At 43.4% G+C, this 17,500-nt stretch overlaps 1 protein-coding gene across 5 annotated transcripts in view; it reads right to left on the reverse strand.

Annotated features, from left to right (window-relative positions):
* LOC135099794 (uncharacterized) overlaps positions 1 to 17,330 on the reverse strand; it is a 390,580-nt gene extending 373,250 nt beyond the window's left edge. For all 5 annotated transcript variants that reach the window (XR_010268388.1, XR_010268387.1, XM_064002316.1 and 2 more), the window contains exon 1: positions 17,170 to 17,330. The gene's annotated coding sequence lies outside the window, so the exon portion shown is untranslated. The remainder of the gene's footprint in view (positions 1 to 17,169) is intronic.
* Between the last annotated feature and the right edge of the window lie 170 nt (positions 17,331 to 17,500).

Consider the following 17,500-nt stretch of genomic DNA (forward strand, 5'->3'; position numbering starts at 1 on the left):
GAGAGAGAGAGAGAGAGAGAGAGAGAGAGAGAGAGAGCGCCACACACTCTGACAAATGAGCGTGGCGCCATCCTTCACTCTAAACGCGCAGACCAAGACAACAAGGATGATTATCAAATAATTAGTCCCAATGACACGCCGCCTCGTCTCTTCGTCACGTCACATTCTCGTTTCCTCAAGCTGACGCCCCAGAAGTGCTCACGGCTCCTCCTTTCTTGCCTCCTCGCGCACCTGACGACTATTACTCTCACGTTCCTTGGGTTGCATGCAAGAAAAAGGTTCACTTCCTGCAATTATACACAACGCCCGACGTGATGTTGCAGCTACAAAAGCCACGCCACTCCGGACAAAAGACATGCACGCAAAAAAAAATAAATAAATTATCTTGACTTTATCTTATCAGTGTTATGACGCGTAATAAGAAATGCTTGGAACTTAAAAGAAAGAAAAAATTAAGTCTTTCTCAATGCCAAGTTTACAGATCATTCATTGTGTAGACAAGGCGCTGAAAGTTCTTTAACGATTTTCAGCTCCTGGACTGATAATTATGTCCTGTTGATGTTTATTCTCGATGTTATTTGCGATAGGAACATACGTCTGAAGCAGTCGAAATAACCATACCATTATATTCGCTATCATCGTCATCATCATCATCATTATCATCATCATCGTCGTCGTCGTCACTGTCAGCCTCTACAATTTTACTGAAGGAGAGAGGCCTTGCCATCACCCTTTCCACTCCTGTCTATCTGCTGACTGTCTATTCTAAGACACTGCAACAAATTTTTTCTGAATCTTTCCTTCCATCGTTAGCCTCTACAATTCTAATGCAGGAAAAAGACCTCCCTTAACCTTTCCAATTCCTCTCTATATCCGCTATCCGTCTATTTTAAGAAAGCACGGCAAATCTTACCTTTCCCTCTATTTTTTTTTTTTTTTTTTTTGCAGTTTTGTGCATACCGCACCATCATTTACCATCCCATTTCATTACTTCAAGCCAAGCAGTCACTTAGCTTCCCTATACCTTACAATCAAGCGTTACTTTCTCCAGGCGAGTTAACAGGAACAGCTCCAAGATCTTACAACCGATGATGGAAGACGTTTCCTCTGCGCCCGTTATAAAAGCAAGGAAAGTTCAAAGCAAGTCCAAAAACAGTCCTAAGTCTTTACAACGAATGATGGAAGAATTCTCCTCTACGTCCCTCATCAAAGCAGGGAAGGTTCAAATCAAGTCCAAAGCAGCTCAGATCAGCCAGTCGCCGCCTCACTGCTAATCAAAAACCCATTGATTTCAGGTGATTTTGGTGGATGAGTTTATAATCTTCAATACAACAGGTTGAGAGCGCTGATCCTTTAAAAGAATATATTTGTAGAAGCAGCAAACTCTCTCTCCCTCTCACTCTCTCTCTCTCTCTCTCTCTCTCTCTCTCTCTCTCTCTCTCTCTCTCTCTCTGTCTGGGAAATCAATCAGTACGGCTGGTAATGGGATATGATCGAAATTATAGGCAATGGCGATAATCCCTATCCATCTAGACAATAATTCTCAACGCGCCTAACCTTGTGTCGGCGAGGCGGCGGCGGAGGCACGAGGGAACCTGGCCCCTCTTAGCACTTTAGTAAGAGCACGAAGGAGGAATATTAAACAAAATAGGAAGATTTCGCTGCGGTAACGGTTGGTATAAAATGAGGAAGAGATATTAAGGTGGAAGGAGGGAGGAGGAAAGGAGAGAAGAGGAAGGGAGGATTTGAATCTTGGGGAAGAGGATGAGATGAATAAGTGAAAGATAGGTTTTTTCTCTTTCTCTCGTTCTCTCTTCCTCTTTCTCTCTCTCTTTCTTGGTGTAATGATTGGATGAAATGCGTAAGAAATACTAGGGAGGAGGAAGAAAGGAAAGAAGGAAAGGATATTTTGAATTTTAGAGAGGATGAAGATGAGTAAATGGAAAAAAGGTTTTTCTTTTCTTCTCTTTATCTCTTTCTGTCTGTCTCTCGATGTAACGGAGGAATAAATATTAACAGGGGAGTAAAAAGGGATGAAAGAAAGGAAGAAAGCAGAATTTGAATTTTAGAGAGGATGAGATGAGTAAATGGAGGTTAGGTTTCTCTCTCTCTCTCTCTCTCTCTCTCTCTCTCTCTCTCTCTCTCTCTCTCTCTCTCTCTCTCTCTCTCTCTCTCTCTCTCTCTCTCGCTATCCTTCTCTCACCCTTCTTATTCTCGATGTAGCGGCTGGACAAAATGAAGATGAGAGGAAAAGAAAAATTAAGAATTTGAATTCTAGAGAAGAGGATGAGGATGAGTAAATGGAAGGTAGGTTTTTCTCTTCCTTTCTCTCTTTCTCTCTCTCTCTCTCTCTCTCTCTCTCTCTCTCTCTCTCTCTCTCTCTCTCTCTCTCTCTCTCTCTCTCTCTCTTCGCCGTCGTTCTAAGTGGGCAGAAAACAAGTCTCCTCCTTACTTGGCGCAGCGCAAAGTGGCAATATCACTTGAGCGCAGCCCTTGAATTAACAGCCATTTCCTATGTTTTATTTTCCCTCTCCTTCTTCTTCCTTCTTCTTTCACCTTTCTTCTTCTCCATCTTCTTCTTCTCCTTCCCCTCCTCATCATTTTATCATTCCCGTCCCAAAAGTCTTGTTTGGCATGTTCGTGTCTTACGGCCATCATTCATTTATCACTTGAGTTTATTTTTTCGTCTTCCTGTTCTCTCTCTCTCTCTCTCTCTCTCTCTCTCTCTCTCTCTCTCTCTCTCTCTCTCTCTCTCTCTCTCTCTCTCTCTCTCAATGTGGTTTTGAATAGATAAAATTGGAAAACAGATGATGATGATGACGATATGGAGGAGGAGGAGGAGGAGGAGGAGGAGGAGGAGGTGTACGAAGAAGATAAAGATAAAAATGATAATAAAAAGGATGATGATAAATAGGGATAATAATGATAATAAAAACGATGATGATAAAAAATCTGACGAAATGAATAGAGATACCGAGGAAGTAGAAAGGAAAAGAAGCACACACACACACACACACACACACACACACACACACACACACACACACACACACACACACACACACATACAATCAATCATCAATTCAGAACCCAATCCAAGAAAGGAGGCGATGAACAACATTAGTATATAACAAGTGTAAGGCTTCGGTTAGGTCTGAGATGCTTCTGCGGGAGTTGCGCCGGACTGGACTAAGGGTGGTATCCTGCAGTACCTCTGCGCCGCGCCCCTGCTACTTTCAAAAGGCTCTGGTTGAAGTGTCAAGGGATTTTAAAGGTGTTTTTACGGTTCTAGAGACAGATTAGCAAGTCATCTACATTACGTACAGGAGAAACAATATTGAGAACACGGCTAATAACCTCTGTGGCCTTCGAAAATAGTGTTGCGTGAATAGAGTGCGAAACATTTCAGAATACCAGTACAAGCGAGGCGAGGAGAGGAGAGGCGAGGAGAGGAGAGGCAAGACGAGACAAGAGGGAAGCTATACCGGGCGGGTCTCCTCTCTCCACTCCCCAGTACCCTGTCTCCTCCATACGTCCCGCGCTGATCACAGGTATTACCGATAGTTTACGTGCATGGTGGCTAATTACTGGCCGCTAAATATTTCCAAAGAGTATTGGTCAAGGCATAAACCACCGCTAATTGTATCGTGGCTAGATTGTAAATTAGCGACTGTAGCTTTCCTGGCGCTGACTGAGGAGGTGGTGATGCCGTCCATGGTGGTGGTGGTGGTGGTGGTGATAGTAGTAGAGGCAGTAGTGGTGGTGGTAGTAGTAGTAGTAGTAGTAGTAGTAGTAGTAGTAGTAGTAGTAACATTACAGAAGAAGTAGTAACACACACACACACACACACACACACACATCATCTAACCTACGTACACACCTAACCTACACCAAACAATTCCCCCACCATCCTCACCCCCAATCAACACCTTACTATTCCCCTCCTGCTCTTCCTCCATCATCCTCCTCCCATCACCCTCCCATCACAACGACGCCGCAGATTTAGGAAATTCGCAATTAATTAACGCAATATGAGCGGGTCGCAAGAAGCAGCCGGCGGGAGGAGACCCAATCAGCGCCCGCCACGAATCTCCTCCTGATTGGCCCACGAAGCAGGTGTTAATCACAGGTAACGAGCCACTACGCCGCGAAACGTGTCTGGCGCAGGTAATTGGCCGCATAACGCAAGGTGAGTGCCGTAATGCTTCTCCTGTTATGTAATTTGCCGCAGGTGATCAACGCCCGCAAGGTGAAGTAAGGTGAGGTGCGGTGAAAGCGGCGGGTTTATTAACAGGTAATTACCCGAATAAATTCCAGGTGAGTGACTAGGATTTGCTAACTTCCTAGGGACACTGGAAGGTTAATTTAAGTTAATGAATTTCACCTTCCTTTCCCGTCCCTCCCGCCGCTACCACCACCACCACCACCACCACCACTACCATTACCACCTGCACCACCGCCGCCAGGTAAGTCGCGCACACAGTTGCGTAAATCTTTATGGTCGTTGGTGGTACGTTAAATTAACATTCGCATATTTTAACTCTCTCTCTCTCTCTCTCTCTCTCTCTCTCTCTCTCTCTCTCTCTCTCTCTCTCTCTCTCTCTCTCTCTCTCTCTCTCTCTCTCTCTCCACACACACACACACACACACACACACACACATGGAGTGGTTGGCTGCTTTCGGTGATAACTTCTTTTCTACTCCTCCTCTGACCTTTATTTATACAGCAATAACGCTTTTCTCCTGCTCTTTACCATCCTTGTTTTATTCCTCCTCCTCCTCCTCTTCTTTTTCTTCTTCCTCCTCCTCCTCCTTCTCATTCCCCTCTTCCGTTCAGTTTTTCTATTTGTATTCCTTGTCATTTACTTCTGTGCAATCAACCTTACTTTTTTTTTCATAGCTGTATGTATTCCAGTCCAGTTTTTAGCCTCTCTCTCTCTCTCTCTCTCTCTCTCTCTCTCTCTCTCTCTCTCTCTCTCTCTCTCTCTCTCTCTCTCTCTCTCTCATCATAAAATATTCTCCTATTTCTGCTACTTTATATCCACATCCAAACCTCTTCCTCCTCCTCCTCTTCCTCTACCTACTCCTCCTCCTTGTCGTTCTCCTCCTCCTCCTCCTCCTCCTCCTCCTCTCACTGACTCCTGACCCGCATGTGATTCGCTTCAGGAACTTGGTGAGTCATGGAGAGTCCCCCTGGCGGCGTGGTGTCGTTACCTGTTGTATTATCAGGTAACCAGCCAGCCAGCCTCCCTCCCCCTGTGGTCTGGCGGGGAGGGAGGCTAACTATTATAAGGAGTGAATGAATGTTTCTTGATCTTCTTCTTCTTCTTCTTCTTCTTCTTCTTTAGTGTTGTTGTTGTTGTTGTTGTTGTTGTTGTTGTTGTTGTTGTTGTTGTTGTTGTTGTTGTTGTTGTTGTTGTTGTTGATATTGTTTTTGCTCTTATTATCTTTCTTCTTCTTCTTCTTCTTCTTCTTCTTCTTGTTCTCTTTCTCATTCCACCCTCAAAACATCGTGAATGAAACTTCGTGCAATAGACTTAATGAATGAGTGTGTGTGTGTGTGTGTGTGTGTGTGTGTGTGTGTGTGTGTGTGTGTGTGTGTGTGTGTGTGTGTGTGTGTGTGTGTGTGTGTGTGTGTGTGTGTGTGTGTGTGTGTGTGTGTGTGTGTGTGTGTGTGTGTGTGTGGTTACGAAGCGTGGATGTGATGCGGTTTGTTAAGCAAGGTTTGTGGGAGTGAGTGTCTTGAGATAATGATTAGATCTGGTCTTAGCAACAAGTAGGTGTGGCGAAAGGCTGGAATAAGATGGGAAGGGAAGGGAAGGGAAGGGAAGGGAAGGGAAGGTAAGGTAAGGTAAGGTAAGGTAAGGTAAGGTAAGGTAAGGTAAGGTAAGGTAAGGTAAGGTAAGGTAAGGTAAGGTAAGATTGGGTAATGTAAGGTAAGGAGAGTAAGTGATGAGGTGTTGCGTGTGTGTGTGTGTGTGTGTGTGTGTGTGTGTGTGTGTGTGTGTTCATTGCCTCTGGTGATGTGGAACCTGAATCTCTCTCTCTCTCTCTCTCTCTCTCTCTCTCTCTCTCTCTCTCTCTCTCTCTCTCTCTCTCTCTCTCTCTCTCTCTCTCTGATTTTATTGCTTCCTTCTCCGTTCCTCTGCTGATACAAATCTTCGTTCTTCCTTTCCTTCCTCCCTCTCTCCCTCCTTCACTTCTTCCCTCCCTCCCCCCAAATATCCTTCTCCATTCTTATCCTTTCCTACTTTTCCACTCCTCCTCTGTAAGTTCCTTGCACCCTCCACCACCACCACCATCATCACCTCCGCCTCCTCCTCCTCCTCCTCCTCCTCCTCCTCCTCTACCTCGCACACACGTAGCGGGGGAATATCACCAGAAGCTGCAATTATCTTCTACCAGACAACCAATTTGTTGTTTTCTTCTCTTCCTCTCTCAAAATTGATGTAGTCGTAGTAAGATTTCTATGTCTGGGGTGTATTGCGGTTTCCTTGCTTTTATTGTTTTATCGTCATCATCTCCATGTTTTTTGTCTGTATGATTTCTTTTTTTGTTCTTTATCATTATTTGTTCTATTTTTTTTTATCTAATTCTAAACATTCATAAAAATTAAAGGCATTTGATGTGACTGATGTTATTTTTTTTTTTTTATTTCTGCTTCTTTTTAGTTATTTTTGTCTCATCTTTTATTCGCATTTCTTTTCAGTTTTAGTAAAGCGTATTTTCTCTCTCTCTCTCTCTCTCTCTCTCTCTCTCTCTCTCTCTCTCTCTCTCTCTCTCTCTCTCTCTCTCTCTCCCCCCCCACAGCTTTCTTATTTTTTCAATTTTTGACGCCTTTCTTATCATACTTCTTCCTCGATTTTCTGTTTTATAATCTTCAGATGTCTTGCATTTTCTGGTAACTTAAATTCTTTATATATTCTTTCTTTTCTATTTCCTCTCCATTTACTTATCGATTTCTTTCCTTTTTTTTCTCTCCACTATAAGCAAATTCCCTCAACCTATGAAGCCTGACGCAACGCTCTCTCTCTCTCTCTCTCTCTCTCTCTCTCTCTCTCTCTCTCTCTCTCTCTCTCTCTCTCTCTCTCTCTCTCTCTCTCTCTTGATACCTCGCGCAAAATGATTCCCCAATATATTGTCTGAATTTACTGCAAATCAGGCAGGCGCGTTAATTTAAAGGATGACGCGGCGAATTCTGGAAGCCGTACGGGAGGGATGAAGTGGATCCGTTTTGGTAAAAAGAAAGTAAATATCTGTGGCTGAGCATTCTTCAAGGCTCTTCTCGCTTCTTGTGGGAGAATGCGTGTTTATTGTGAACAGCAGTGTGGTGTTGATTTTGGAGTTAACGTTTTATCAAGTACTCGATGATTCGTGCATAAGGACAAGCTAAGAGAGTGTTCATTTATAGTAGAGGTTATAGGTCAGGTTTTGTTTGTATGTATTGCACGAGTGTTCATTCTCCACTTGTCCATTCCTCCTTAACAGGGTGGAGTCGAAAGCTTCTCGCCTCATCGATTCCTCTCCTCTAACGAACTGTCTTGATTCTCTCACTCACCGTCGCAATGTTGTTTGTCTTACTGTCTTGTATCGTTATTTCCATTGATACTGGTCTTCTAAATTCCTAACTCCATGTTTCTTCGACGTCGCTGCACATAAATTTCTACTCACTCTCATCCCTATTCTGTCAACCTTACTAATATAAGAATTAACCAGTATCATTCACTTCTCTCACTGGTGAACTCTAGAACTCTCTTCCTGTTTCTGTACTTCCTCCTGCCTACGACTTGAACTGTTTTAAGAGAGAAGTATTAAGATACCTCAGAAGCAAAATTAATAATCTCTTTTGGTTCAACTGTTGTTTCTTTCTAAGAGCGGCTTTATGAGAGGGCATTTTTTATCTATACATTTTTTTTTTTTTTTTTGCCATTGGCCGGTCTCCCTGACACATAAAAAAAAAGCAAATAAATACTCTAGATAATAAGGGTCAGAAAGGCTGGCGTGTTACGAGTGAGTTGTGACGCTGAGAACGAAGGTTGAGAGGAACAAGGGTGAGTATTGCTGCCTACAGAGGCGGTACATGTTACTGAATATGTATTAGACAGACATTCTCTCGCTTCTACCAACGGTGTGAGGACGCAGTCTCTCAAACACGTTCAGCTATTTTTTAAACTCAGCATGAACAGAGCTTGTGTGTCTGATTGTTTGTTTAAGAATATATAATACGTATATTTCTTCCAAAAAACGCGCTCGGCTCAAAATTCGTAAAGTTTGGACGAAAGATGTAACGCAAAGTCAAATATGTATAAGAAACATGAACCGTATCACACACTTTCTCCTATTTGCAGATTTTGGTAATTTCATAAAGGAAGGAGTGAGGGCATAATTACGTATAGAATAATCCCAAATTTCCTTTTCCTAATCACTCGGTGAAATACTTCTGATACATTTGTGGACAGAGACTCAGGTGTTAACGGTAAGGTTAACGTAGTATTTTCAAATCTAAACACGAAAAAAAGCTGATATTTTGCTTAGATCGATGAGGAAAAAGTTGGATGGCTGCCGTATCCATTTTAGAGATCCTCCCGCTGCCAGAGCAAAGCATACGCTTACTGAACATATAAGTCATGGTGTTCATATTTGTGCTTGTTTTCACATGATACCACAAAAGTGTGCAAGAATCAGATAACACGGATAAAGCAAGAAGAATTTCCTAAAAAGAAGAGGTCAATTTTTATGTGAGTATGTATAACACAATAATTCTGCCCAACCAACTTGTTGAAATCAATCTTTTAAAGGTGTGGGTGAAGGTGTTAATTTCGGGGCAAGGCGAGACCTGAAGAGTGATCAATGATAGGGAGAGAGTCCGGGTTCATAAAATGATCAAAATTATGTTTCAATATCCCTCGACTGACATGATCCAGCTTCACACACTGCGGATGAGTATAGGGCTGTGGTGCTAATAATGATCCTAACTCATCGGTGTAGAAACTATGCAAGGACGGGAGAGAATGAATGTAAAATTTATAAAGAGAATGAAAATGTCTATAATTAGGTATTGTTCAAACATGTTCCTTCTCTCAAACATAGAGGGAGTTTATATCCTATGATACTGTAGTGTTAAAAGGCATTTAGGTAATATTTAAGTAACACTGCATGATACAGACTAACAGATTACGAGTACTATTACATATAATTTGTAGCTGCGTGAAATTTACGTACAATTTTCGCCTGGTGTATAAGAATATAATTTGATGGGAAAAATAGATGACAGCATTATAGAGAACAGGCCAGACGGAAACAGGCTGTGGAGATGAGAACACTAGTTTTGCTGTGGTGGCCTGAAATAAACGGGCACTCGACAGTTACGAGTGAAGAAGGTTGAAGGGGCCTTTGTCCTGCAGTAGATGATGTTAATAATATATAGGAAATAAATTAGAACAGTGATTGAGGGAGAGGAGGTTGATAAGACTGGGATCTACTCCTAAGTTTTTCCTTTTTCCCCTTTCTCCTCTTTCACCTTTTCTTTATTTCCCCTTTTTTTTAACCTTTCTCCCTCTTTTTTTCTCTTTATTTTCAGTTTTTCTTGATCTAAAATGAAAGTAAGGAATTATTTATGCAGTGATTCGCTTTCGACATTGAAATAATTGACTTAATATATGTGGAGACTTAGCTGGTCGACCCCCCGTGTCACTGATATCACAGGCAGATTAATCTTAGAGTGATGCTTAGCAGAGGCCCATGTTGCTCCTTTCCCACCCACAGAGCTCTCAAAGGCAGTCACCGGGGAAGACACCATTGATAGGAAGCGTGTGGGTATTCTTTCACTACTCGGTTCACAGCTAGACAACTTTTCCCCATGATCACTTACGACTTTTAAACATCCACCTTTAATACGATACTCTCTTAAATACTTCCGGAGACAAGTGAAGACAAACTTAACCTCTTCGCATCTTACTATTATTTCTTTCCTGTGGTCATGCAAACCACATTTCTTACAGTGCTCTGAATATTAACAACAGACGACCAAAGCAGTGATGGGGTTAATGCACACTGATACCCCAGCCAGCAGACGTTACACTTCAGACTCTCCAAGGAATGAACGAGAGTAAGAAAGCTGTTTTGATGAGAGAGAGAGAGAGAGAGAGAGAGAGAGAGAGAGAGAGAGAGAGAGAGAGAGAGAGAGAGAGAGAGAGAGAGAGAGAGAGAGAGAGAGAGAGAGAGAGGAGAGAGAGAGAGAGGAGAGAGAAGCATATTCGCATGCATTCAAAGCAATCCCGGCACACTCACACAATCTCACAATACCACACTGAACAAGAGGCGGCGTGGATTTAGAGGCTGACGAGGCGCCGACATGTTCCTTCTGTCACTGCTCTACAGGGGGGCTGGTGTCTAGTGGTTCGGAGGGCAGAGTACAGCTTTCAACTCCTCCATCACCCATGCTTACCTCCCCATCCTCCTCCTCCTACTCCTCCTCTCCTCTTCTTCTCTTCCGCCTCCTCCTTCTTGTCTTCCTTATCATCATCTCAAAGAAATATTTAAGCGTTAGTGAAAGGAGGAAATTATTTATTTTAAGAAACCGTATTTAAATTGCTGGCTAGAGAGAGAGAGAGAGAGAGAGAGAGAGAGAGAGAGAGAGAGAGAGAGAGAGAGAGAGAGAGAGAGAGAGAGAGAGAATGTGTGTGTGTGTGTGTGTGTGTGTGTGTGTGTGTGTGTGTGTGTGTGTGTGTGTGTGTGTGTGTGTGTGTGTGTGTGTGTGTGTGTGTGTGTGTGTATGTGTGTGTACAGGGCACAGACGAGGAGAACAAGGAAGGTGAGATGGATGGAAGAAAGCGGAGGAGGAGGAGGAGAAGGAGGAATAGAAAAAAAAATGTGAGTAGAAGGAGGAGAATGAGAAGATATATTGCCTGTGATGGAGGAAACGCCCAATTGACTGATCCTTCTCATAATAACCAAAAAAGATCCGCGCGTCACTAAGGTAAACTCGGAGAAGGAAACGTGAGGAGGAGGGAAGGTACAAATAGAAGGAAGGAGGGTAAAGGCAGGTAAGGGAAGCAGCATTTTTCCCCTACCAAACTATCCAATCCTCTTAATTCTGATATACTATCCTCTATTGCAGTGCTCTATCTATTTAGCTACAAATAACCTACGTACTGTCTATATTGTATGTAACGAGGGCAGGTAAGGAAATCCTATCCTCCACTAAATCATTTTATCTATTTAACTTCAATCCCCTGGCTACAATTTATATTTTTCATGCATATTTAAATATATGTATTTGTTAAAGGCACAATAAAGTGTCTCAGTGGATCCCCTTGTATCTAATCCCTATGTTAATTTTGTTAAATAACTGAATGAATGACTGGTAGAGAAGAAGGAAAGATAAAAGGAAACACAAATATACAAGAAGAATTTAGACAGACGAGTGAAAAAAACAAATAATAGAAGTAATGAATGAGAGAGAGAGAGAGAGAGAGAGAGAGAGAGAGAGAGAGAGAGAGAGAGAGAGAGAGAGAGAGAGAGAGAGAGAGAGAGAGAGAGAGAGGGTAAACTACACAATCAGTTAACTCCTCATGGTTTCTCTTCCTTTTTTTTTTACATTCCTGCTTTTATTTTTTTTTACACTCATCTCGTCATATCATCTTCTAATGCCTCTTACTCTTCAATCCACAGCTTCCCATCACACAACACCACGCATAAAGATGGGAACGAGCGTCCATATGAATAAATACGCAATAAACAACCCATTTACATTCTTATCAGGTCAGTTTGCACGCCACCTCGGCCCGCAGTCAATTGGCCGAGCGCTGTCAGATGCCAAACAGTTAATTCAGGCGTGATTAATGAAACTCATCGCTCTGTTCTTAAAGACTTTTTTTTTTTCTTTTGGTTACTGCTGCGATGATGATGGAACGCCAAGCTGCGGCAGACGTGCGCTCTCTCTCTTTCTCTCACACACACACACACACACACACACACACACACACACACACACACACGCACACACACACATGCACACACTAAAGTGCCTCTTCCTCCTCCTCCTCCTCCTCCTCCTCCTCCTCACAGCCTCCAGCCTCGCCATGTAATCTTGGTCATCACAACCTCAACCAAGAGGCCTCACCGCCACCACCACCACTGACAGGTCCCTAAGCCTCCTAACAGCCGAACAGCAATTTTTATTTTCCTTCCTGCATATTTCGCCTCCCGCGGTCGCCCCTCTCCCTGACACGCGGTGCCTGGGACGATATCATCTCCTAAATGGATTGTTATAATCAATAAAAACCCAATGGTGATTATGTGCTTTTTCCCCCGCAAGGCCGGCCGACCCCCCGATGGTTACAATAAACAGATTGCAGTGTGGCTATCAAGCGGGAACACGAAAAGCGATTTTTTATTCGTGATTCCTCAAACTCCAAACATCTGCATGACAAAGAACGCCAGGACCAGCCGCCGCCTCCTGCACACTGGTATTCTCGAGCCGGCAGCTACAAGAAATTCCAGGTACTACAGAGATGGCAGGTACCAAAATTAACTAGTTCAGTAGCCACTTGTTAAAAAGTAGTATAGCTTGTGGGAAGTGTGGGAGGAGGAGGAGGAGGAGGAGGAGGAGGAGGAGGAGGAAGAGAAGGAGGGCGAACACAGGCTGGCTGGCTGACAGGTACTGTTAACTGTGTATTCTGTGAGGTCACACGTATAGATGCCGTGGAAAGAGTAGCCAACCTGCTTTGATAAAACGAAATCTTCCTATATCTATTAACTTCATAGTATAAAGTTAGTATCGTTGCTAAAATACCGCTAAAAAAATAGTCGATTAGGCTTATCTATGCATCTCAAACTTGGTATTTGATGGAGGTGTTTAAGAGCAAAGCGATCCCATGCCCATCCATCCTTCAGCCGGTCTTCTGCATGTCCCTCGCGACCATTGCTTTCCCACACTGAATGGTAACGGGAACTGCGCTTAGGTGAGGTCAACACATGCGATGCATCATCACATTAATGCAGAGCCAAACACGCAGCCCGGCCTCTGTCTGCATACCTCCAGATTAGCACAGTAAGTCCACACTGCAACTTGATATCCAGAGCAATGGAAGACTGAATATACAGCTTGTAATGAAGACCTGGCCGCCCTCCACATGCCTAAGAATAGCAACACAATTCCACGCTGCAACTACGAATTCTGAGTAATAGATAACCGATCGCACAACTGGTAATGAAGCGCAGCAAGGACGAGATGTTACAACAACTACAGCGGATCAGCCGAGTTAATGATGTGCGGCCAGATGAAGAGACAGAAGGCTATCATTATCATTATTTATTATTTATCTCAACTTCTAACTCTCTGAGGCAAGTCAAGGACCCCAAAGCAAAGAAACAGAGCAGATGGCTGAGTGTCGACGCGAGGAAAAAGTGACAGGGGTTTTTGGTCCTAATTCAAGATATAATTCCTTAAGGAGCCTCAGACCTCAAGAGAGACAGAGAATAAAAAAAAAAAACATTATAATATTGTCATTAATAGAGGACAGAGAAAGACAGACTACCAAAGTTTACATGACTATCAATGATTACTGTTATCTTCATGTCTTATGTTCTACCACACGAGAGAGAGAGAGAGAGAGAGAGAGAGGAGAGAGAGAGAGAGAGAGAGAGAGAGAGAGAGAGAGGAGAGAGAGAGAGAGAGAGAGAGAGGAGAGAGAGAGAGAATATCACAATTTAGGAATCACAATCCACACGTCCCTGAGGCAAGAGTATTATATAGCCAGGAGGAAAAGTGGGCAATAATACATCCCTTATCGCGTCCCTTATCTGTGTAAGCTTCACCCTTGTTTTATTTCTGGACCATTAATTTTGCTTTTTATGGCCATGCAGGGCTTGTTTACCCGGTGTACATGATAGCGAGTCGCCCCACACCTGGTCAGACTGGAATCCGGTAGGCGCCTCTGTTTTAATCAAGCTGTCTCACCTGTGCAGGTATCTCGGCCACTGCTACTTGAGTTCCCTAGAGGAGAGGAAAAAAGACCAGCAAAAACCATACAAAGGAACCACTACTGCCTCGCCACTCGCCGACTCCTTTGATATTTAAGCTGAGTGGAGGAAGGAGAAGATAAACAAACCCAAACAAGCACTACCTTACTTCCCCTCGTGTGTGTGTGTGTGCGTGTGTGTGTGGGTGGAGGAGGAGGCGGCACAAGAGGCCAGGTGTGTCTAGGCACCTCTAGAACCAGGCTGAGAAGAGAGAGTGAGTGGTGTAGGGAGGGGGAGAAAATAAGGGGAAGGAGAAGTTGCACCTGGCGCAGTAAGGGAGAGGGAGAGTGGAGGAGGAGAGGGGAGGAGAAAGGGGGAGACAAGTCACCGCAGGGTTGGGTTGAGCCGCTCTTAAGGTTCGGTTCTTGTGAATGATTTTACTTTTTACCTCCCCGAAAAGTTTCCAAAACAAGATGCAGGTTTAGGTGGATGTTTAAGGAGGCAGGGAGGGACTGGGCTTGGCTTGGCTTGCACTGGCTGGCTGGTTCGCGGTCTTATATTTTATGTTGATGTGTATTTGAGTTATTTTTTTATCGCTTTTTTTGGGAGTCGGTTGGTGAGTTAATGAAGGACAAAGGGTTATAACGAAGCGTCTCGGATGAAGCAACGCACCTGACTGTCACCCTTAACGGCAAGGCCTTATTTGGCGCGCGCGAGCACACACACACACACACACACACACACACACACACACACACACACACACACACACACACACACACACACACACACACACACACACACACACACACACACACACACACTCGAATACACAAACAAACAAACGGAAACTTTTGAAACTCTTGCAAACGGTATTCTCTCTCTCTCTCTCTCTCTCTCTCTCTCTCTCTCTCTCTCTCTCTCTCTCTCTCTCTCTCTCTCTCTCTCTCTCTCTCCATCTCTCTCTCTCAGAGGGATGCAATGAGGAATCTCTCCGCTGGCGTGAGGAAGATAAGAATGAAGGAAGAGGAAGGAGGGGGAAGGAGGGAGATGTGGGAGGGGGTGGAGAGAAAATTGTGGAGGGAACTGATGGGAACGGATGGCGATGGGATGTGTGGGGTGAAAATTAAAAGGAGACGAAAAATCAACGGAATGCAGATGAGAGAGAGAGAGAGAGAGAGAGAGGAGAGAGAGAGAGAGGAGAGAGAGGAAGAGAGAGAGAGAGAGAGGGAGAGAGAGAGAGAGAGACCCCACTGATAATTACACAGTACTAACAACATCACTACCAAAATAAAATTGATACAATAAGTGGAATTTTCGCATAAAAACTTAAAAAAAAAAAATTAATAAACGTAATGGAAAGAAAAAGAGTGCAGAAAAAGATATAACGAAAGCAAAATTGAACAAAATCCACGTTATAAAAAAAAAAGAAAGAAAGAAAGGAAAGAAGGAAGAATAAAAGGAAAGAGAAGACTTATTAGTACTGTTTTCAAACCGTTAGTAGAAATGAAGCGCGCGTGTGTGTGTGTGTGTGTGTGTGTGTGTGTGTGTGTGTGTGTGTGTGTGTGTGTGTGTGTGTGTGTGTGTGTGTGTGTGTGTGTGTGTGTGTGTGTGTGTGCGTGCGTGCGTGTGTGTGTGTGTGTGTGTGTGTGTGTGTGTGTGTGTGTGTGTGTGTGTGTGTGTGTGGTGTGTGTGTGTGTGTGTGTGTGTGTGTGTGTGTGTGTAAATGAAAAAAGCGAATGAGTTACAAAGTAGGAAACGGAAGAAGCGAATAAAGAAACAAAGAAAAAATAAACAAAAAGATAAAAAAAAATCAGAAGAATAAAGCAAGAAAAGGAAAGGAAGGAAAGACATAAGGAAAAAAAAAATAGAGCAGGAAATATTAAAGAGAAAGAATGTTTGTAGAGGAAATGATGAAATATAACGATCATAGCGAGAGAGAGAGAGAGAGAGAGAGAGAGAGAGAGAGAGAGAGGAGAGAGAGAGAGAGCGCCTTTGAGGAGAGGAATGCATACCACAAGGGAAGGACGCCTGTATAAGAGAGGGGCGACCGTTTTCTCAGCCTCTTTATAAATGCTCTATACTTTTAAAACCGACGATCTTTGTTTTAGCATTTCCCTCCTCCTCCTCCTCCTCCTCCTCCTCCTCCTCCTCCTCCTCCTTCTCCTCCTCCTCTCCCTCCACCTGCCTAATTCTCACTCTCTCAACGTCTCTCACTTCCCCCCCTCCGCCCCCCACAACTCCTCTTTTGCATACGAGCCCTTCTCTCTCTCTCTCTCTCTCTCTCTCTCTCTCTCTCTCTCTCTCTCTCTCTCTCTCTCTCTCTCTCTCTCTCTCTCTCTCTCTCTCAGCCGCAATTATTCGTAAACAAAAGGTGTACACGGTATTTGTTTATCGTTATTTTCAAGTGTTGGAAAAACTAGGCTACGATATTCTTTTTATTTGAACGTGAAAATATATAGACTTTTTTTCCGGCATCTGTCATGTGATTCCGCTTCTAGGAATGAATGGTGCTGAATAATGTGTTCTTTTAAATGATCAATCTTCTTTTGCATTATGAGTGAGTAACTTTGAAACGTCTTTTGAAGCGTAAATTATATGGCTATAATAAAAAAAAGCTTGTGTTCTTTCATATATATAATGAAATTACGTCCAGTTGTGTTTCTTTACGCAGAGACAGTTCGTGTTTTAATAGTTATCTGTACCTATTTGTTATTCCCTTTCCTCTATCCGCACCACTTTCTTTTCTGATGGTGACATTTGATACGTTCCATACTGTAACTCTTACTAAACTGTCAGTTCCTGGATTATATTCTTAGTTTCTATGGCAATTTCTGTAAAAGTGAGCTGCACAAACATGCATCTTTTTCAGCCACGTGGAACAACATAGCGGTAACTCGTGACCCTGCTACTGCTAATAATAATAATAATAATACAAGTAATAATGATAATAATAATAACACATTTTTACTGCTGTTATTACTAGTATTACTGCTGCTAGTATTATTACCACTACTTCTCTTAACTTGAATGTTCTTCCTATTTCTTCTCATGCACCCTTTCCTCCTCCTCCTCCTCCTCCATCCTCCTCCTCCTCCTCCTCCTCCTCCGTACTCAAGCCCCGCCCCCAGCGCAGCCGTGCAAAGACTCCCAGGGCCGGGGACGAGGGGCCTGGTGTGTAAAGAAGTAGAACTGTTACTGTACCTCTCATTTAGCCCTTATCAGCCGGGCGACAGTCACGAGGGACGCGTAACACTTTCTTGATCGTCGACTCCTGCTATTCCCGTCGTCAAAATTACACGGTGGACGAGGGATGTTACGAGGGCCAAGCTGCTGCCACTCCCCAAAGGAAAAGACGTCGACCTGCAACCAAAGGAAAATAGAATGTATGTCGTTTTTATATTAAGTAAGCGACGGTGTTTGTTGTATCCTGCCCATTCCTGCCGTCAAGATTGCACGTTCGGCGGAGGATGTGACGGTGAAGGGGTGGGTAGAGAGGGAGAGGAGAGATTATTGGTGTTTGGGTGTCTATATA

The sequence above is a fragment of the Scylla paramamosain genome, chromosome 1 (assembly GCF_035594125.1).
Source record: "Scylla paramamosain isolate STU-SP2022 chromosome 1, ASM3559412v1, whole genome shotgun sequence".
In the NCBI taxonomy this organism is placed as follows: Eukaryota; Metazoa; Arthropoda; class Malacostraca; order Decapoda; family Portunidae; genus Scylla; species Scylla paramamosain.